Source organism: Poecilia mexicana, unplaced genomic scaffold (assembly GCF_051168715.1).
Source record: "Poecilia mexicana isolate PSO_F unplaced genomic scaffold, ASM5116871v1 scaffold_21, whole genome shotgun sequence".
Taxonomy (NCBI): domain Eukaryota; kingdom Metazoa; phylum Chordata; class Actinopteri; order Cyprinodontiformes; family Poeciliidae; genus Poecilia; species Poecilia mexicana.
Window position 1 is genome coordinate 1,487,937 of NW_028263390.1, and position 17,512 is coordinate 1,505,448.

A 17,512-nucleotide genomic window follows, 5' to 3' on the forward strand; every position below is an offset into this window, starting at 1 on the left:
AGAGGAACTGGAGAAGGCCTGGAAGGTGAAGACCACAGTGGTGCCTGTGGTCATCGGGGTGAGAAGGGAATTTTATATATATATATATACACACACACACACACACACACATACATGCATACATACATATTAGGGATGCTCCGATCAGGTTTTTTGCTGCCGATTCCGATTCCAATCACCCATAAGGTCCAATCACTGCCGGATTGCTTGTTCATTTTTTACGTTAGGTATAAATGTTACTTTGTGATCTGACAAAATAAAAAAATTAATCTGGTAATAAATTCACCTAATTTAGACATAAAAACTTGGATGTTTTGCCTGCATGTATTTTGCATAATACATGCAGGGACAATACAGCAGCTATTCAGTCAAAAGGACAACTGAAAAATCCACAATCACTAAAACAATATTTAATAGTAAAGTTCATAGCCTAAATTATATATGAGTCAAATAAATTTCACAATACTGCCTATATCAAATAATGTCAAGTACAAAAGGAAACATTAATCCAACGTCAAATTCAGGTTGCATTCAAATAAACAATCTGAGTTACTAAATCCAAACTTCCTGAGAGCATGGCAGCTGATTAATGCACAGCGGGTACTATCATGTAGATATTTTGACCAAAACCTTCTGCAGACATTCAAAGAACCTTATTCTGTTCTTATTCCAGTATACAACTTAAATCACAGTGAAACTAATGGATATTTTCTCTGCATTTCTTGGTTTATCACTGAGGTGTCAGTTTCGCTATTCTTACATACCATTGAAAGTGCAGTATGACTCTGCCACTTCCTCTGAACTTTGATGTCCTTCATGCTAATAGCATAAAGCCTGTTAATGGAATTGTTTTGATGTCAGCAAGAACTCTATGTCAACTTGCTAGTTTAATACATTACGCAGTTCATGAAGCTGCTCTCTTAAGAGGAATATGTAGAAAAAAATTAGCATTGCTAAGAGGAGCAATCTGCTGCACTATGATAATTCATAATTATATGCAGTCTCCCTGAGGGCAGTGTCCTATGTTAGAAATTAAAACATATCCAATAAGTGTTTTCTTGTTCAAACCAGATTAGCTCTATCCAGAACAAAAACCAAACAAAAACCAAACCAAACAAAAATGAGCTGCATCCTACAGATTATGAAAAACACACACACTCACAGACACACATCCCCACCCCCCACATACACACACATATTTGCATTTCTGCTTTTGTCTTGGTTTGTTTTCACTTCAGAAAACTGAAAACCTGAAGTGAAAACTGAACCCCTTCTCACATAACTGTGTCACTGTCACCAAGTCAGACAACAATTATCCTGATTACAGAAATATACATTATATATATTTATATAATGTAAATTTATAAATATATAAATATTTATAAATTTATATATAACAATATTTATAGTTAGCACATAATGTCAATCACTAGCCTGGTAAAAAACAATCCCTTGTTCTACACTTTGCTTCCTCCAGAGGCTCTGGGGTCTCGGTTGTTGAGAAATGATAGGTTTCTGGAAGAGTGGACTGTGTTCAGGTTTTAAATTTTACCCAGTCGCTAACCTTTGCCAGAGATGTATGTAAAGTGCCAATTTGGCGCCAAAAAGCTTATTGGAAATTGTCTGTGCTGTAAACAGCTGTCCTCCACTGCAAAGAGAAGTGCTGATCTGAACGAGGCTGTTGTTAATGTTAATTTAATATTTGGAAGTGTGACCAACACAGACTGAATGACTTATTTCACTTCCTTCGCAGCCATTGCTAAAACTACAGGAAGGCTACAATTCAAAAACAGCACAGAAAATTGACGTCATCATTCACAACTCCTCCTTCTATTCACTGATTGGCCCGGTAGAAACTCTGCTGGTGGAAATCCAAATCAAGAGGAGAAAGTTCAGACTGTCCTGGAAGTGAGAATTTACTCCAGTGGAATGCAAAGGAAGGCAATGACCAGGCTAGTCAATTACTATTAATTTATGTAAATGGCTTTGGCTTGCTAGATGCTGATTTTAACCATGATGCTGATTACCATAAAGTAAAACAAATACCATTTATTTCTTTCCCGAGGGCCATATGCATCTCAAGCAAGAAAAAATCTTGGTCTATTTCAGAGAAGGGGTCAATGGTTAAAAATATTTCTGCTAAGTAAACAAATATAATTTAACTGAATATGACATTTTATAATGGTAGTTTCCACTAAACCTGTTTTGGAGAAAAGGAACAATGAGTTGATTCATTTCACAGACCACAGCATTACTGTGTCAGCAGATTCTCCTAAAAGGACAAAAAATCTGCAAAGCATAAAAGAATTGTAAGTTCCTTCACATAAAAGCAAAACTTCATGTCATAAACTAACACATCACTGTATGTATGTTTGTTTTTTAAGCTGATAGTCAAATTTCCCCCATAACATTAACATTTTTTTCAATCTTTCTTTTCTAAGTTTGAATGAACAACATCACAATATGAAAAGCAAATTAATAAACTGCATATAAGAGAAAAGTCTAATTAAAGACTAATTAAAAACATTTACCATAGATTACAAATATAAGATATAAAATCCAAATGTGAAACTGAATATTTCCTTGTAGTCAAGAAATATATTTACAGATGTGCTTTGCATATCAGTTTGTTTTTGTGTTTAGCGCAATATTAGTTCATGTAATTTTAAAAAGAAACGTAAGTTTTTCACCTACACCTTCACACTCCCTGCAAACTATTAAATTATCACATTCTTACATGACTCAACAGATCCACAGATGATGAATAAGTTCTTTATGCACACCACCCACTCCCACCTGGGCCCCAAAAAACACTTTTGTAAAGATTATGTTCACACAGCTTCACTTTATACATCATAACTATCATAAAGCTCTTGAAATGCATTTAAACATCAAATACATCTTGAAATTCTTGTCACTCTGACCACAGATGTTAAGGATAAAAAATGCCACCTTGTCCACACTGTGGACATTAGCACATCAGGAAGAAAAGGACGTCCCAGTTTACTGTTAACAGGGCAGCGTGTTTCTAGGGGTCAACAACAGGAGGACTGAGTTACTCACTTCACATGCTTAAAATCAGGAATAAAGAGGCCATTTAAGAGAAGATACTTAGCATTCACCCCAGTTAACTATCCCATCTTTACTGGGACAGAATGTATCACAGCTGGAATGTTTTGGAGTGCAACATTCCATATAGAGCAATTAGCTTGGGGCAACAAATTAGCAAAATAACTGATATATAGATATAACCAAGACTAAAAAACAAAAATAAGTAGTTACTTAAAGATATTGATTGCATAAAAATAATATAAAATGAGCCCAAGTTGTTCTCTTCTTCAGATAGCAAAAACATGGACAGTCAGTCCCTCTCTTCTCTCAGTCGCTCGCCTGCTGCTGCTGGAAGTTTAAAACTGTTGACATGAAAACACAGTCAAGAGATGAGCCTGTGTGACTCTTTATTTGAGGAGGTACTTTGACCTATCACCCAGATGAAAAGGAAATGACGAAGGATGCCAGAATCCGTCAAGATGCGTTTCCGTGTGCAGAGTCAGCAACACTCCTTAAATTATAAACATGAATTAAAATTATAAGGATGTCCCCCAGCAGGTAGCTCCATTGACTCCTAAGTAATGAAATGAGCAGCACACCTCCTCCATTACTCCTCTGTTTAGTTGGAAAGGCATTAGCTGCTAATGTGGTGAATAATAAGACAAGTAAACGCTAACAAAAGGACCGAGACTGAAACTGAAAATGAGAACAGAAACTACCAGAACCTGTAGCAATCTACCCTGTTGACGGTAGTTGATCACCACAGACACATTACCAGAAGTATGAAATAAAAATGCATGCTTCTAGAAGAACCAGATCTATGTTTACACTCAACAAAACCAAAAACAGTCTCAGGATGAAATAATCCTTATAGACGGATGTTGATTTGGCCTATGCTTGTTGGTTTTTCCTTATGGCAGTAGAAATATTGTTAAGGTTATGTTTTTCTCCTTATTACAAAGGAATGTGCTATTGTACTATCTATCAAGATTTGAAACTGTTATGGAGTATTTCTATAGTACTGAGATAAATGCTTATCGTGATAATGATAACGTTGAGAGGAGCCAGTTGAGGTGGCTCGGGCATCTGGTCAGGATGCCTCCTGGACACCTCCCTGGTGAAGTGTTCCGGGCACGTCCCACCAGGAGGAGGCGCCGGGGAAGACCCACGACACTGGAGGGACTATGTCTCTCAGCTGGCCTGGGAACGCCTTGGGATTCCCCCGGAGGAGCTGGAAGAAGTGGTTGGGGAGAGAGAAGTCTGGGCCTCCCTTCTGAAGCTGCTGCCCCCGCGACCCGATCCCGGATGAAGCGAAAGAAAATGGATGGATGGATGGATGGATGGATGGATGGATGGATGGATGGGGTAATGCTATTGAAGACCTCAACAGACAGATCTGTTAAAGAAGTTACTCTATGTTTGAGCATAATGTGTCTTTCTATTTGTAGCAGTACACTGACATGCTGAAGATTTTTTAAATGCAGTCATACAGTTGCTTATTTTTAAGTTGAACTCTTAAATTAATTGCTATTTATTCTGGTACATCAGTATGCAAGGATTATAATAAATTACAAAACTGATGCTCAAGTCGTTGTTTACCATCAACAAAAATTAATTAATTAATTCTATCTCACATTTAGGGTAACTGTCACCCTAGATGTGACAGAATTAACTGTAATACTGTTATCTCACAATTAAATGTTCTTTATTGTGAGATAAAACTTAAAGCTTTGAGATAGTGTTTTAAATCATAATACTAAAATGTAGACTTGTGCAAACTCCTATTACAGGCACAGAGAAAAATGCATTGTGTCATCGTTTACCGTCACGTTCCCGCTGTGTGCACCCAAAGAGGAGGGGAAGTTACTGAGATTGGAGGAGGCAGTGAGGGACCGGAGAGGGGGTCGCGCTGACGAATGAGGGGTGGGATTTAAGCTAGCGGCTAGCGGGGCGATTCTCGAAACTCCATCCGTCCGTTCCACTGAGTACGCGCGCGCTTCCCGCCCACAGCAACGCAAAGCAGCGCGCGCCTACGATGTTGTGAATGAGGGAGTGGAGTGACGTCAGCGGCCGAATGTCAACAATGTAGCCACTGAGAGTAGGCGTTCCAGTTGAGAGTAACAAACAGCGGAGACGGAGCGGCAAGCCGCGAAGGATCACAAGGCGCACATTGCTGCAGGCGCGCACGCGCGCGCACGTCAACAACAGACCGTAGAATTACAGACTGGGTTGTTTTTTTTTTTTTTACGTCGTTCGCGTAATCGAGCAAAGAAAAAAAACACGCTAGTTGCGGCGACTGGAAGGGACTCACCTTCTGCAGTCGGGAAGCTTTGAGGAAACGACAAAGCGAGCCATCATGTGAAAGAACTTATATGGGAAACAGACAAAAGGGCTGGAAAACGAGAGAAATAGAAAGTAAAAGGTAAGCTGGCATGCACGTTTATTCACGTTTTTTCTGCCTTGTGTGCCTCCGGTTTTTATGTACCAGCCTCCTCAGAATCTCTGCCTCAGAATGTATTGTTGATGCTGCCAAGACCGAGTTGCAAACTTGCATAAGTGTCAGAGACGTGGCCTCGAACCACGCGAGTTTTCGTTGAGTTTTGTGGACTAAAAAGTCACTTATAGAATCAGAAAAAGTAGAAGAGGGAAACCACACGCACGAATATTGAAAGGTTGGCGTGCGGTGCGAATATTGAAGGGTGTAATGTGTAGGGGTGTGAACGCGGGTTCAGGAGTGAAACACAACTCGGTACCACATCCTGTTATGCTTTGAGTCAATCCTCCTTGAGCTCGGCGGCCGTTTTTCCTCTGTTTTAGAGAAGTAGATGCGCTGGTGATCCCAGATCAGTGCTCCTGGCAGCGGAATACTTCCACCCAGGCCGTGCAGCGTCACTAGCCCTCCACCCCCTCTCACTTAATAAACGTTTAAGTTCACCCACACACTAATTTAGTATTATTCTTTTGCATTTGTATTTTTAAAAAGGACGTGCATTTAACGTTCTCCACCTCTTTCTAGTACGGTCACACGCACACACACCCACACACACACGCGCGCGCGCGCTCTCACACATCTCAGTGTGTAGACTGAAAGCTATATTTGCTGCGTAAGGGCGAGCCTTGTTTGCTCCGACCGACTCATTTCAATCGTTTCTCTCGACTGGGTCGTTTTGGAGCCTCGTTTTCTCTGCTGCGTTTCCTTTGATGTGAAGCAGATCTGGAGCAGGTCGCGACGCCCACGGCTGTCCACAAGCAGCCTAAGAAGCGGCTCTTTCTAAGGCAGCTACAAGCCGTGACTGTCAAAAATATGCGCCCGTCTTGCATTGTCATGTGAGTGGATGCTGCAGTGTGGCTTCGTCAGTCCCCCCGTCAGCCTCATCATGTTGTCAGGGATGGAGAGGGGAACGTGCTGGGTAGCAAGACGCACATAATTGATCATTTCTACAGTGTTTTGGAAGATTCCTTGTACTAAGCAGTTCTGTGTGAGATCTCCTCGTTCATACACTCCATAGGTTGAAATCTCGAACCGCGTGTGGCTTCCTTTTGTTTTAGAATGGAATATTTTCTGATCCCCAAGGGGAAAGTGCTTATATCCATCCAAGTGTTAAATATTGGTAAATACAAATGTAAGCATAAGCAATATAAAATTTATATTCAAAATATATATACATGTACATAAATGTAATATTGTAAGTAATTTAAATATGACTAAATATAAAATAGAGACATACATTAAATAATAACAAGAACGCACATAGGAATATATTATTCGACTAAGTTCAGATGTTAAGTGGACTGTGACAGCTTTGTTCACTTTGTTAGGGTTGAACATGCATGTGTGTGCGCGCGGACCGTGTGTGGATGTCTCTGGCGGCAATGCAGTGTCCTCGCTGGTTTTAGTGGGACATCGGTCCCACTGCTGTCTGACCGTGTGGACTCCTGCAGCAGAGCAGTGGACGTGATGAAGGACCGGGGTGAAGCTATGATACAGCACCGCCACCAGCGGTGACATCCTCGGCATCCTTTGTCTGCTATAATGCTGATGCAACATTAGTGGCGAGAGGGGGAGGAGGGAAGGTGGGGGGCATCATCGCCCACCATCCTCCTCATCCTCATCCTCCTTTCATCACTCCCCGTATCTCTGCTCCGTCCTTTCTCCATTTAGATTCCACCTTCTGTTGCGTGGGACGGGCTAATAAGGATGTAATTAGTGTCATTTTTAAAAGGCAGCTGACGTAGAAAAACTTTACTGACATGGAGCTGGCTTTGCAGCACGTGCGTGGCGGCAAGGCTCATGCGCAGTTTCACGCACCGAGTCCTTTGTTCTTTACAGTAGCCCCCTGCTCCTTTCTTCTCTCCCAAGCAGAGCCCATCCAGCTCTGTTACCCGAAGTGACTCAGGCAGGTTTAAATGTCAGTCATAGCCTGTTGCTCTGTTTCTGGTTTATATAGAAGAAACTGAATAAATGACAAACATATTTACCAAATGAGTTATTTTTTATATTAACATTACTATAATGTCCGTATGTGGGTAATTAGACATATTCATGCTGACTGATCATTATTGTACTTAATCTACAAAAATAATATTTTTGTACTTTTTGCCCATTCAATTTAGGAAATTCTAAACACAGGAACAAACTGATCCAACTCAAAGCCAATTCTGTATCTTTAGTTCAGTGAAAATTCATTCAATTACACGCAGTACTGTCAGATTCAGAGTTAATAACATGTTAAAATCATTCATGGATTCAGCTTCAGGTCATCATAAAATACCTGTTAGTTAAAAACTTTAGTTTAAATCTTTAATTTAGGAAAACCAAAAGAACTTGTGGTGGACTTCCACAGGTCCAAACACTCTCCTTCTGTGCCAGTGAACATTCAGGGAATGAACATTGAGATCATGAGGTCCTACAAGTACCTGGGTGTTCACCTTAACAACAAGCTGGACTGGACTGACCACACAGTTGCCCTCTACAAGAAAGCACTGAGCAGACTACATTTCCTGAGGAGACTCAGGTCCTTCGGTGTGCGGGTGGCTCTTCTCAGGACCTTCTTTGATGCTGTGGTGGAATCAACCATCTTTTACGGAGTGGTCTGTTGGGGCAGCAGCATCTCCAGTGCTGACAGGAAGAGACTGAACAAGATCCTCAGGAAATCCAGCTCTGTCCTGGGGTGTCATGTTGACCCAGTGGAGGTGGTGGCAGACAGGAGAATGAGGACTAAGCTTCAGCGCATGCTGGAGTACCCCATGCACCACTCTCTGACAGCACTGAGCAGCTCCTTTAGTGCCTGGCTGCGGCACCCTAAGTGCATGAAGGAAAGATACCGCAGGTCCTTTCTTCCGGCTGCCGTCAGACTGCACAACACCCGATGCTCTCAGTAGTTCACTACTCTCCATTACAAGCAATAAACCTGGAATTTATTTATTTATATTTCATACAATACTGTTTCAGTATTTCTATATTCACTTGTATTTTTTTGTATATATAGATTTTTATATTGGTTCTGCTCTGTCCTCTGTACTGCTGTAACAATGTAAATTTCCCCACTGCGGGATTAATAAAGGAATATCATATCATATCTTATCTTATCTTATCTTATCTTATCTTAGTTCTCCAGAGCAGGACCAGCTCTGGATGGCTCTGTCTGCAGCTCTTTATGAGTGGAACATCCGATTTCCAATCATTGAATCTGACTTTCCACAGCTCACTGTCTATTCTATGCAAAGCAAATCTTAAAATCTTTAAATACCAACCCAATTGTAGTAGTTTGAAACAAAAGGCACTGTGTGCTTTTACAGAACAAAATTCACCAGTTGCATTGAATTGTTGCTGAGTTATTGCTTCACTCACCTTGAATCTCTTGTTTTGCCCCCTATATAATTCTGTAATCCATTGCTTTGTCCAATCAGGTGATCTGTCCTGGAATCTGGACAAAAATGATCTGAAGTTGCTCTGTTACCCTCCAAAAATATCTAGTTACAGGAAAAATTACAACAAAAGACAAGATTGTGCCTCAGTACAAAACTTTATTCGTAGCTTTATAGTTTTGTTGGGGATTGTGTGCAAGGCTTTACAAAGATACATGAAAACTTTAGCAGTATGTGGAATGTTGGTGGAAACAAGACAGGAAATGTAAAACTCAAGACTTACATTTCACAAAAAACACTTCCATGTTCCGTTTGTTCTATGAAACTTCTCCAATAGATTTTATATGCTGACACAATATTTTACACATTCAGAAATGTTTTATTCAACTAGTTAAAAAGCTGCACTTGCAACTAAAGTAATTAATTTACAATGAAACATTAAAAATACAAACTGTTAAAGATCCTTTAGAAGTGATTTTTTTTTTCACTCAGTAATTTTATTTTCCTATGAGGGAATTCAGAGAATGACTTCACTCTGTTTAATCACTAACAGGAATTTGAAAAAATTAATCATATTTGTTGTAAACCTTGGAAAGCAAAATATGACTTTTATAGCTGGAAGTTACATGTCTATCTGTTTGAGAGTTTTTATTTCACAAAATAAACAGAATTAAACATGTTCTTTAACCTGAAGAACTTCCTCTTTTTTCTCCACTCATCTACGTGAAAAAAACAAAACAACAGACCGTACATCCTTTAAAACAGATGAATAACAGGTTTGGACTTGTCCACTACTATTATGTAAGCTCCATCCATTAACTGGAGCTTGGTTTGGGAACATTTCTCAGTCTGAGGGAGTTTTTTGGGGGATCCTAGCATAACGAGTCCCTCAGGGCTGGCAGCTAGAGCAGAAATCCCACAAGGCAATAGCAATCTTCTAAGCAACCCTGCTGACCCACCACTTTTTTCAGTCTGTGCATGCTGAACTGTAGCATTCAGGGTTAAACTCCAGCCCTCCACCAGGCCCCAACTCTCCACCCCTTTCAGTTATCTGCTGAGCCGGGTGATTCATGTTTTATGTTTCAAATTAAAACCATAATGAGTGAAGAAGCTCCTTGTGTTCAGAAGTAACCAAGCACTAATGGGTTAATGACTCATGAAATTGCAGCTGGAGTAGATGTGACTGAGTGATATCTCCTGATTGCAGATGCTACTCACAACAAAACAATATAGTCTCTAAGGGTGAATCATTTTATTAAGTTACTTTTTATTTTAAAAGGAGCAAAATGTGACTAACCTGACTGAGAGAACCTTCTAGAAAAAGTTGCAAATTCAAGCACTGATTTTCCTTTTTTTCTGTGTATTTATATCTGTGGGATGCTTATCAACTTACGCTCAACATCCCAAATCAGTTCCTCAGCCTGGAAAAAGAGGTGGGTGGTGGGGTGGGAGGTCGGGGGTGTATTCCCCTAACTGCTCCACGTCAGCATGAAGGCATGTCAGACGTGTGAGGATGGAGCAGGACTGTTGAGTGGATCGTCAGATTCAGCACTTTACAACAGGAGCTATTGTTTCCCTCCCTTCTTGGTTCAGTACAGCTGTCCCTTCCTCACTTCGTCATGTTGTGGCTGCTTTATCTTCTCCTGCCACCTCCAGTGGTGTTTTTGCTGGACATATAAAATCAGATTGCAGTGTCCCGGGCGGGTCCACGTCTCTCCAGTCTGCAGCTATATGGTCTTGCCTTTCTGTTTGCAGCTCAGCTCAAATACTTGCAAAGAAGCAGGCAGATTTCTTCTTGCTCTGTTTTGTTTGCTTGTTGTTTTGCTCTCTTTGTGTCTCAGAGATATTCAACTTGTGTAAATTATCTTAATGGTTCCATCAAACCTGCCTGATTGTCTCATAAGCTTGTTGCTCTACCTCAAGTGGAGAGCATGACCTTCTCAACTCTCCCATGCATCTCAGTAAGTTCAGGTCCATACTGAGCTAATTTAATTATGCACATCTGATCCTAATAGCTGAGGAATTCAAACACTGTAAAAGAGGTTTTTGTCAAAGTGACTCAAGATCTTCAAGTAGTCACGAGGGATCCTTCCCAGATATCATTAACTGCAGCGGGCTTTTCTGATTTTACTGGATTTTACTCAATCATGTCAAGGTGAAGGAGATGGTTGGTCCTGTGTTCTTCTGATCCTGGTGCAGCCACATGCTCAGCCAGAACATACTGGACTGGAAAATAACAACATGAAGGACTGTTCTGATTTCTCTTGTGATTAGTTGGTTTCAGAAGCCCACATATTTGTACATGTATAGATATATACCTGTATGTTTATGTAACTATGTGTGTGAAAATATGTGTGTGTGTATGTATATATGTGTCAGTCTGGATTGGAGCATGTAACACCTCTGACTGACAATGCATAGAGAGAATGATTGGGACTGAGCTTCCTTCCATCCTTGACACTGCTGGCATTCGCTGCCGTCCAGGGCTCGGCCAACCATGCTGAGGACCCTTCTATCCTCAGCATGGTTTGTTCTCCCTGCCCTCTGGGTAAAGGTTCAGATGCAGAACAACCAGATTCCACAACAGCTTCATCCCTTATGCCAGAGGTTGTGGGGCGCGTCCCCTAGAGGGGGCGCCGTGCTATTGCAGAGGGGGTGCGGGAAGCTGTCTGGATGGGAAAAAACAAACAAACAAAAAAAAAAAAAAACGTGAACGCGGGCTGCACAGTGGAGCAGTTGGTAGAGCTGTTGCCTTGCAACAAGAAGGTTCTGGGTTTGATTCCCGGCCCCGGTCTTTCTGCATGGAGTTCGCATGTTCTCCCTGTGCATGTGTGGGTTTTCTCTGAGTACTCTGGTTTCCTCCCACAGTCCAAAAACATGTCAGGTTAATTGGCCTCTCCAAATTGCCCCTAGGTATGAGTGTGTGTGCGCATGGTTGTTTGTCTCTGTGTTGCCCTGCGACAGACTGGCGACCTGTCCAGGGTGTACCCCACCTCTCGCCCAGAACGTTAGCTGGAGATAGGCACCAGCACCCCTCCTGACCCCAATAAGGGACAGGAGGGGTCCATCCATCCAAGAAAATGGATGGATGGAAACATGAACGCTGTATGCGCTGGGTTTTTACATTAGAATGTCCAACTTTCTGTTATTCCTATGTCAATTTGATGCAGTAGAGGCTTCCGCACTTCCCATATCCGTGTCCTCTGTCACTTTTATCAGCAGTTAAAACTGTTTAATCCATTGTTAACATGTCGTAACCTGTTTTCCGAGCTTCCTTTAAACACAACATGAGCGCTACGACGCTAGCGTTGGGTTTAGACCTGTGCGGCAGTGAAGCAGACCTGCTGTTGCTGTGCAGAGCTACGCAGGTGTGTGTTAGAATTATGGCAGCAAACCAGCAAAACGCAAAGAACTTTTCACAGTTTTCCCCCAAACTAACAGACTGAGTTGAGTAAAGCTGTTGGATGCAGGTAAAGTTAGCTAAAAGATGACTAGCTAATATCAATACAGCACCTTAAGCTTGTTAACAAGTAGCTTGTAGGCTACTGGTGTTGTTGTCTATGTTCATTCATTTTGCCCTGAAAAAAGCTGATTCCCCCACGCCCCCACTTGTTCGTCTGGAGCCGGGGCTGAGTATAACAGGGAGTCTCTAAGATTCCACCCCCCACCCCCTTCGCTCACACATATCGTTCAATCAGACAGCTATTTGTAATCCATAAGGGGGGCCCAGAAATAGTTTGGAAACCACTGGGAGGGCCCATGAGAAAAAGTTTGGGAACCACTGCCTTATGCCAAAAGGCTACTAAACTCCCATTATTCTTTTGAGCATATTTTTGTATTGATACTTTTTATTATTACTTATTTATTTATTTCATTATTATTGGAGCTTTGCAGCCAAATCCAAATATCACTCAATATGTAAATGTCAAATGTACAGTTAAATGTTGGTAACGTCTGCTTATGTCATGTCTATGTAAGCCATCATATGGGCTTACGTATGTTGGTATGTAGGTATATGGAAGAGGGTGTGTGTGTGTATGTATGTGTGTATATAATTTGATGACTGGCCAGCTGGGGTGCAGGGCTTCAGCTTCTTCTTCTCCTCCTAAATCATTGTAGTGTTCAGAGGTAAGACACTCTGTATCTTACAGTTTGTGAGTGCTCACAAACTGGCGAGCACTCACCAGTTTGTGTGCACAAGGGGTAAATATGGCTACAAGGATTCTGTTTGGAATGAAAGGAAAATATTTTCTAGTTGTTTTGCCTTAGATAACACTGTTAGCAAGCCTCAACAAATCTCTACATGGAATAATTATAATTTTCTTTTTCATATTTAGCTGATTAAAAGTGTTGGAGAACTTCATTAAAGTTCTCCAAGAGCTACAGTTAAATTAGAATAAGGAATCACAGTTTTCTCAGGCAGCATAGATATTACAGAAGTAAACTAATAGAGACATGAAGCATTTTGTAGTTATTACAAAATAAACTTTTGTATTTAAAGCAAAACATTGGATTTCAAATTGTGACAATGTGAAATTCAAATTTCAGTATTTATCATTACATCAACATAATTGAAATGGCTGAAAATGTGCTTGAATTAGACTGGATTCTGAATGAGCCATTGACTGAATATTTCAAAATGTATTTATTCATTTTTTATCAGCTGTGGAAATTTAGGCTTGTAAGGTGCGTTGTTCACCAGAGAGACATTAAAACTCCAGGCTATGTCTAAATCATATTAATAGTAACCTGCTCACCTCCTGTGATGGAAGTGGTGCAAACATGTGTAGCTGTGATCAACTCTATTGTTTATCGGCTGAGAAACATTAAAATTCAATCTCATGATCTAACAACAATGTCAGAGACTAAGGCAGCTTCTCCTCCGTGAAATGTGTTTACTGGTTAAGGAAAGTCACAACAGCCTTCCTGTTCAGCAGATTAACGAGGAGCTGATCTCTTATAGACCTATTTTATTTTAGATGTGAAACTATGTTTGCCCACAACCTAATGTCTGATGTTTACTGGATTTGAGTGTTCTGCAATATAAACTTAACAGTCAACACATGATGTTTACGGTGCACAGAAAGAACACAGTGTGCCTATTTTAGTAATTAATGATGAAATGGATGAAACAGCTGGTAAAGAGCCAGAGAGGGAATTTTACAGTAAGGTTATCTGTCTGAACTCTGATAGATCACATGAGTTCATCAGCAGACAGGTACAACACAGCATCAACGTAGAGACAGATAGGAAGAAAAAAATTACAGTAAATTTAACAGCTAAAGATGCAACATTAATAACAGCACATATTCAAACATGGCTGGACTATGACTGAAGATGTCATCAGACTGGAAAAGTAGATCAGATCAGTGTGTCATGCTGTGGAACATGCACGTCTGACTAACTTTAGATAATAAATTGCATCCATCTTGCAGGAGACTATCAGATGTTTTGTTTATTTAAAAATAAGTTTTCCACAGTGATATTTTTGCTCATTTCCAAGATATAATTTTAACACAAATGACTCAGAAGATTATACTTATTGACTAATAGGATGTTTGGGGCACATAGTTGTTTTTATTCACGGAAACTGAACAGTTTGAATGTTAAAAAAATAAACATGATTTAGCATATTGACTTTTAATGATAGACATGAACAGAGAAATCTTAGTACACATTTAAATGTATATAATTTACGGTGGGATGTCATATTGACATAATGCCATAAAAAAACTGACTTAAAGATGATTATAAAAAGGCAGTGTGTGAAAGCAATTTTCCTATATATATATCGCTGCTGGATAGTTATGAACCATTTAGTTCATAACTAAATGGTTTTGTGGAATAAAATTAGAAGAATGAGGAAATAGGCTATTTATCAGAGATCCTGACCAAAGTTTATTAATCAGTGTTGTGTTCAAGACCACCTAACCTGAGACCAAGACAAGACCAAGACCAGAGTGTATCGAGACCGAGACAAGACCAAGACTTTTAGGGTCCGAGACCAAGTCAAGACCAAGACCGAGGGAAGTCGAGACCGAGTCAAGACAAAGACCAGCTACAGCTACATGACACAATAAAATGTAAAATATTATCAAAATTGCTTCTCAAAATAATCTGAAAGATCCATATTCCCATAAAAACACCTAGATGTTAAATACTTAATACATTTTACCAATGTTAAATATTCCATTTCTGTGCTACAATGTGTGATGGTCTCGTGTCATCCCTAAAAACATAACACCCTGGGCATTTGCCCATATTGCTCATGTAAGAAACCACCACCGTCTGCACCATTAAACATAGAAATTGAGGCAATGCCCTGACGGTAAATAACGCTCAACTATGAACACTGACCAAGGAGCAACAAGCAAGAATTAACCAAGCAGAAGGCACTCATCCTGACTGTTTTCACTCTCTATCCCAGTACATGAAGCCAGGTAGTCTGACACCATGGCAGACATTACAGCTGCCACTTTGAACAAAAACAATCAAAGAGCAATGTGCATGCTCTGCGTGCTCTTTCGTTCTTGTGTTTTAGTTATTTGTTAATTTAAATATCAACGTACATAATTAAATTAAATAATGATGCAGTGTACACAGAGCATTACAAGAACAAAGAACGGGTGTTCTGTCAGGTCAGATCGTCATACGCTTAACACGAACTCACAGTGTTCTGTCAGATCAGCATACGTTGTCAGATAGTTGTACGCTTAGCTCAGACATGCATACGCTGTCATTACCATATGATTTTATTTAATCAGCAACATAGAATCATGACGTAGATCATTATTAACAGTTATTAATAGTTGTATGGCATCCAGCTGCAGCCAGACCTGCTTTAAACACACTTTGAAACCACGACAACGCATGTATATCTATCTAGTTATCATATTATGTCATATTATAAACAATTTAATTACTTATTTTCGTCATAACTTGTTGCGTATACTGACAACTACGCTGACTTCTTAAGGCGCATGCGTTGGCATGGTACTCACTGCATGTATGCTATTCTGACAGTGTATGGCTATCTGATAGAACACCGGCTATATCTGTCAGACACGTCATTACCATAAGATTTCATTTAATCAACAACATAGAATCATGACGTAGATCGTCATACACTTTGTTATTAACAGTTGTATGGCATCCTGACTTAGCGGTTAAGTGAGTTTTACACGGGTGTGTGTTGTAGTTGACTCCAGCTGCAGCCAGACCCTGCTTTAAATACACTTTGAAACCATGACTGTCATGTTCCGTGTTTCTGTGTGTTTATTTTTGAGTTTCTGTGTAGTCCTGTGAGTCTGTCTCTGCGTCCTCCCCGTTGATTGTTTCCCAGGTGTGTAATGACTTATTTTCGTCATAACTTGCTGCGTATGGTGAACTGACAACTCCTCTGACGGTCGGACTTCTTAATGCGCATGCGCAGGCATGGTACTCACTGCATGTTTGCTATTCTGACAGCGTATGGTAATCTGATAGAACAACAGCTCTCAGTGAGTGACACTCCAGTCCTATCTAATAAGTAAAGAGCCGTGGAGAAGAATCGACTGTTTCTGAATGTCACATCACTAAATTGCAGACTTTTGGACATAGCGTTGTCCCATATATGCGACAAGTCAGTCAACACCTCCGCACAATAATTCAGGCAGTGAGTGACTATTTTTCATCACAAATTCTTATGTGTTTCTGTACAACTAGCTTTGCTAACAAAACGTTAATGGAGCTTACCTTTCTTTGAGCTACTTTTCTAAGTGACGAAAAAAGTTAGACGTTGTCCCCACTGTCTGTGAAAGCGAAGCGATGTTGAGTTAGCTGTGGCCATCGGATTTCTTACTATTTATGCAGCGCTATTATATAACTGACGATTAGACAAACATTTTTTGCCACTGAGAGAAAACCACAGCGCATGTCCTGGAGCGCCACCCGCGAGTGAAAGGTGAGGAGGGGAGGAGGGGTAGGAAGGAGTAACAGAAACACATAATTGCTTGGATTTTAATCGGTGCGTTTTGCATCCACTGAAAACAAAGATGTTAACAAATAAAGTGGACAGTATGCTCATGCTGTACGTTTAGTGATATTTTCACAGTTGCGGTCTCGACTGGTCTTGAAATAAAATGCCGAGTCCTCAGAGCCCGAGACCGAGACAAGACCGAGACCAAATGCGGTCGAGACCAAGACCATCAAAAAATGGTCTTAAGACCGGTCTCGAGACCAAGACCAACTTCGAGTACCACAACACTGTTATTAATAATCTTAAAGTGTTTTTCTGACACTTGTCAAATTAATCACAACATGCGATCACTAAAAAAGTACTAAATTCTCCTTTGGGGATTTCTATGGAAGTAAATGAAATGCAAGTGAAGTTAAGGCTAATCGACGAAAATGTTCCTATACATTTAAAAAATTAGGTTTATTTGTAGAACAAGAAGAAAATCTGCAACTTTTGTGTGAATTTTTAAAAATATTAAAAATGTGACTTTTCTAGAGCAACCTGGAATTTATATTGATCATGTTAGGTTGCTACCTTCTGTTTTTAATCAACTTTTGTCTTAATTATTATATCTTTACAGAATTTTCTTTTCACTTA

General features: G+C 40.2%; 1 protein-coding gene across 1 annotated transcript in view; it reads left to right on the forward strand.

Moving 5' to 3' along the window:
- Positions 1 to 4,940: 4,940 nt before the first annotated feature.
- The window catches only part of bach2b (BACH transcriptional regulator 2b), a 94,522-nt gene continuing 81,950 nt past the window's right edge, over positions 4,941 to 17,512 (forward strand). The window contains exon 1 of the mRNA XM_015011345.2: positions 4,941 to 5,473. The gene's annotated coding sequence lies outside the window, so the exon portion shown is untranslated. The remainder of the gene's footprint in view (positions 5,474 to 17,512) is intronic.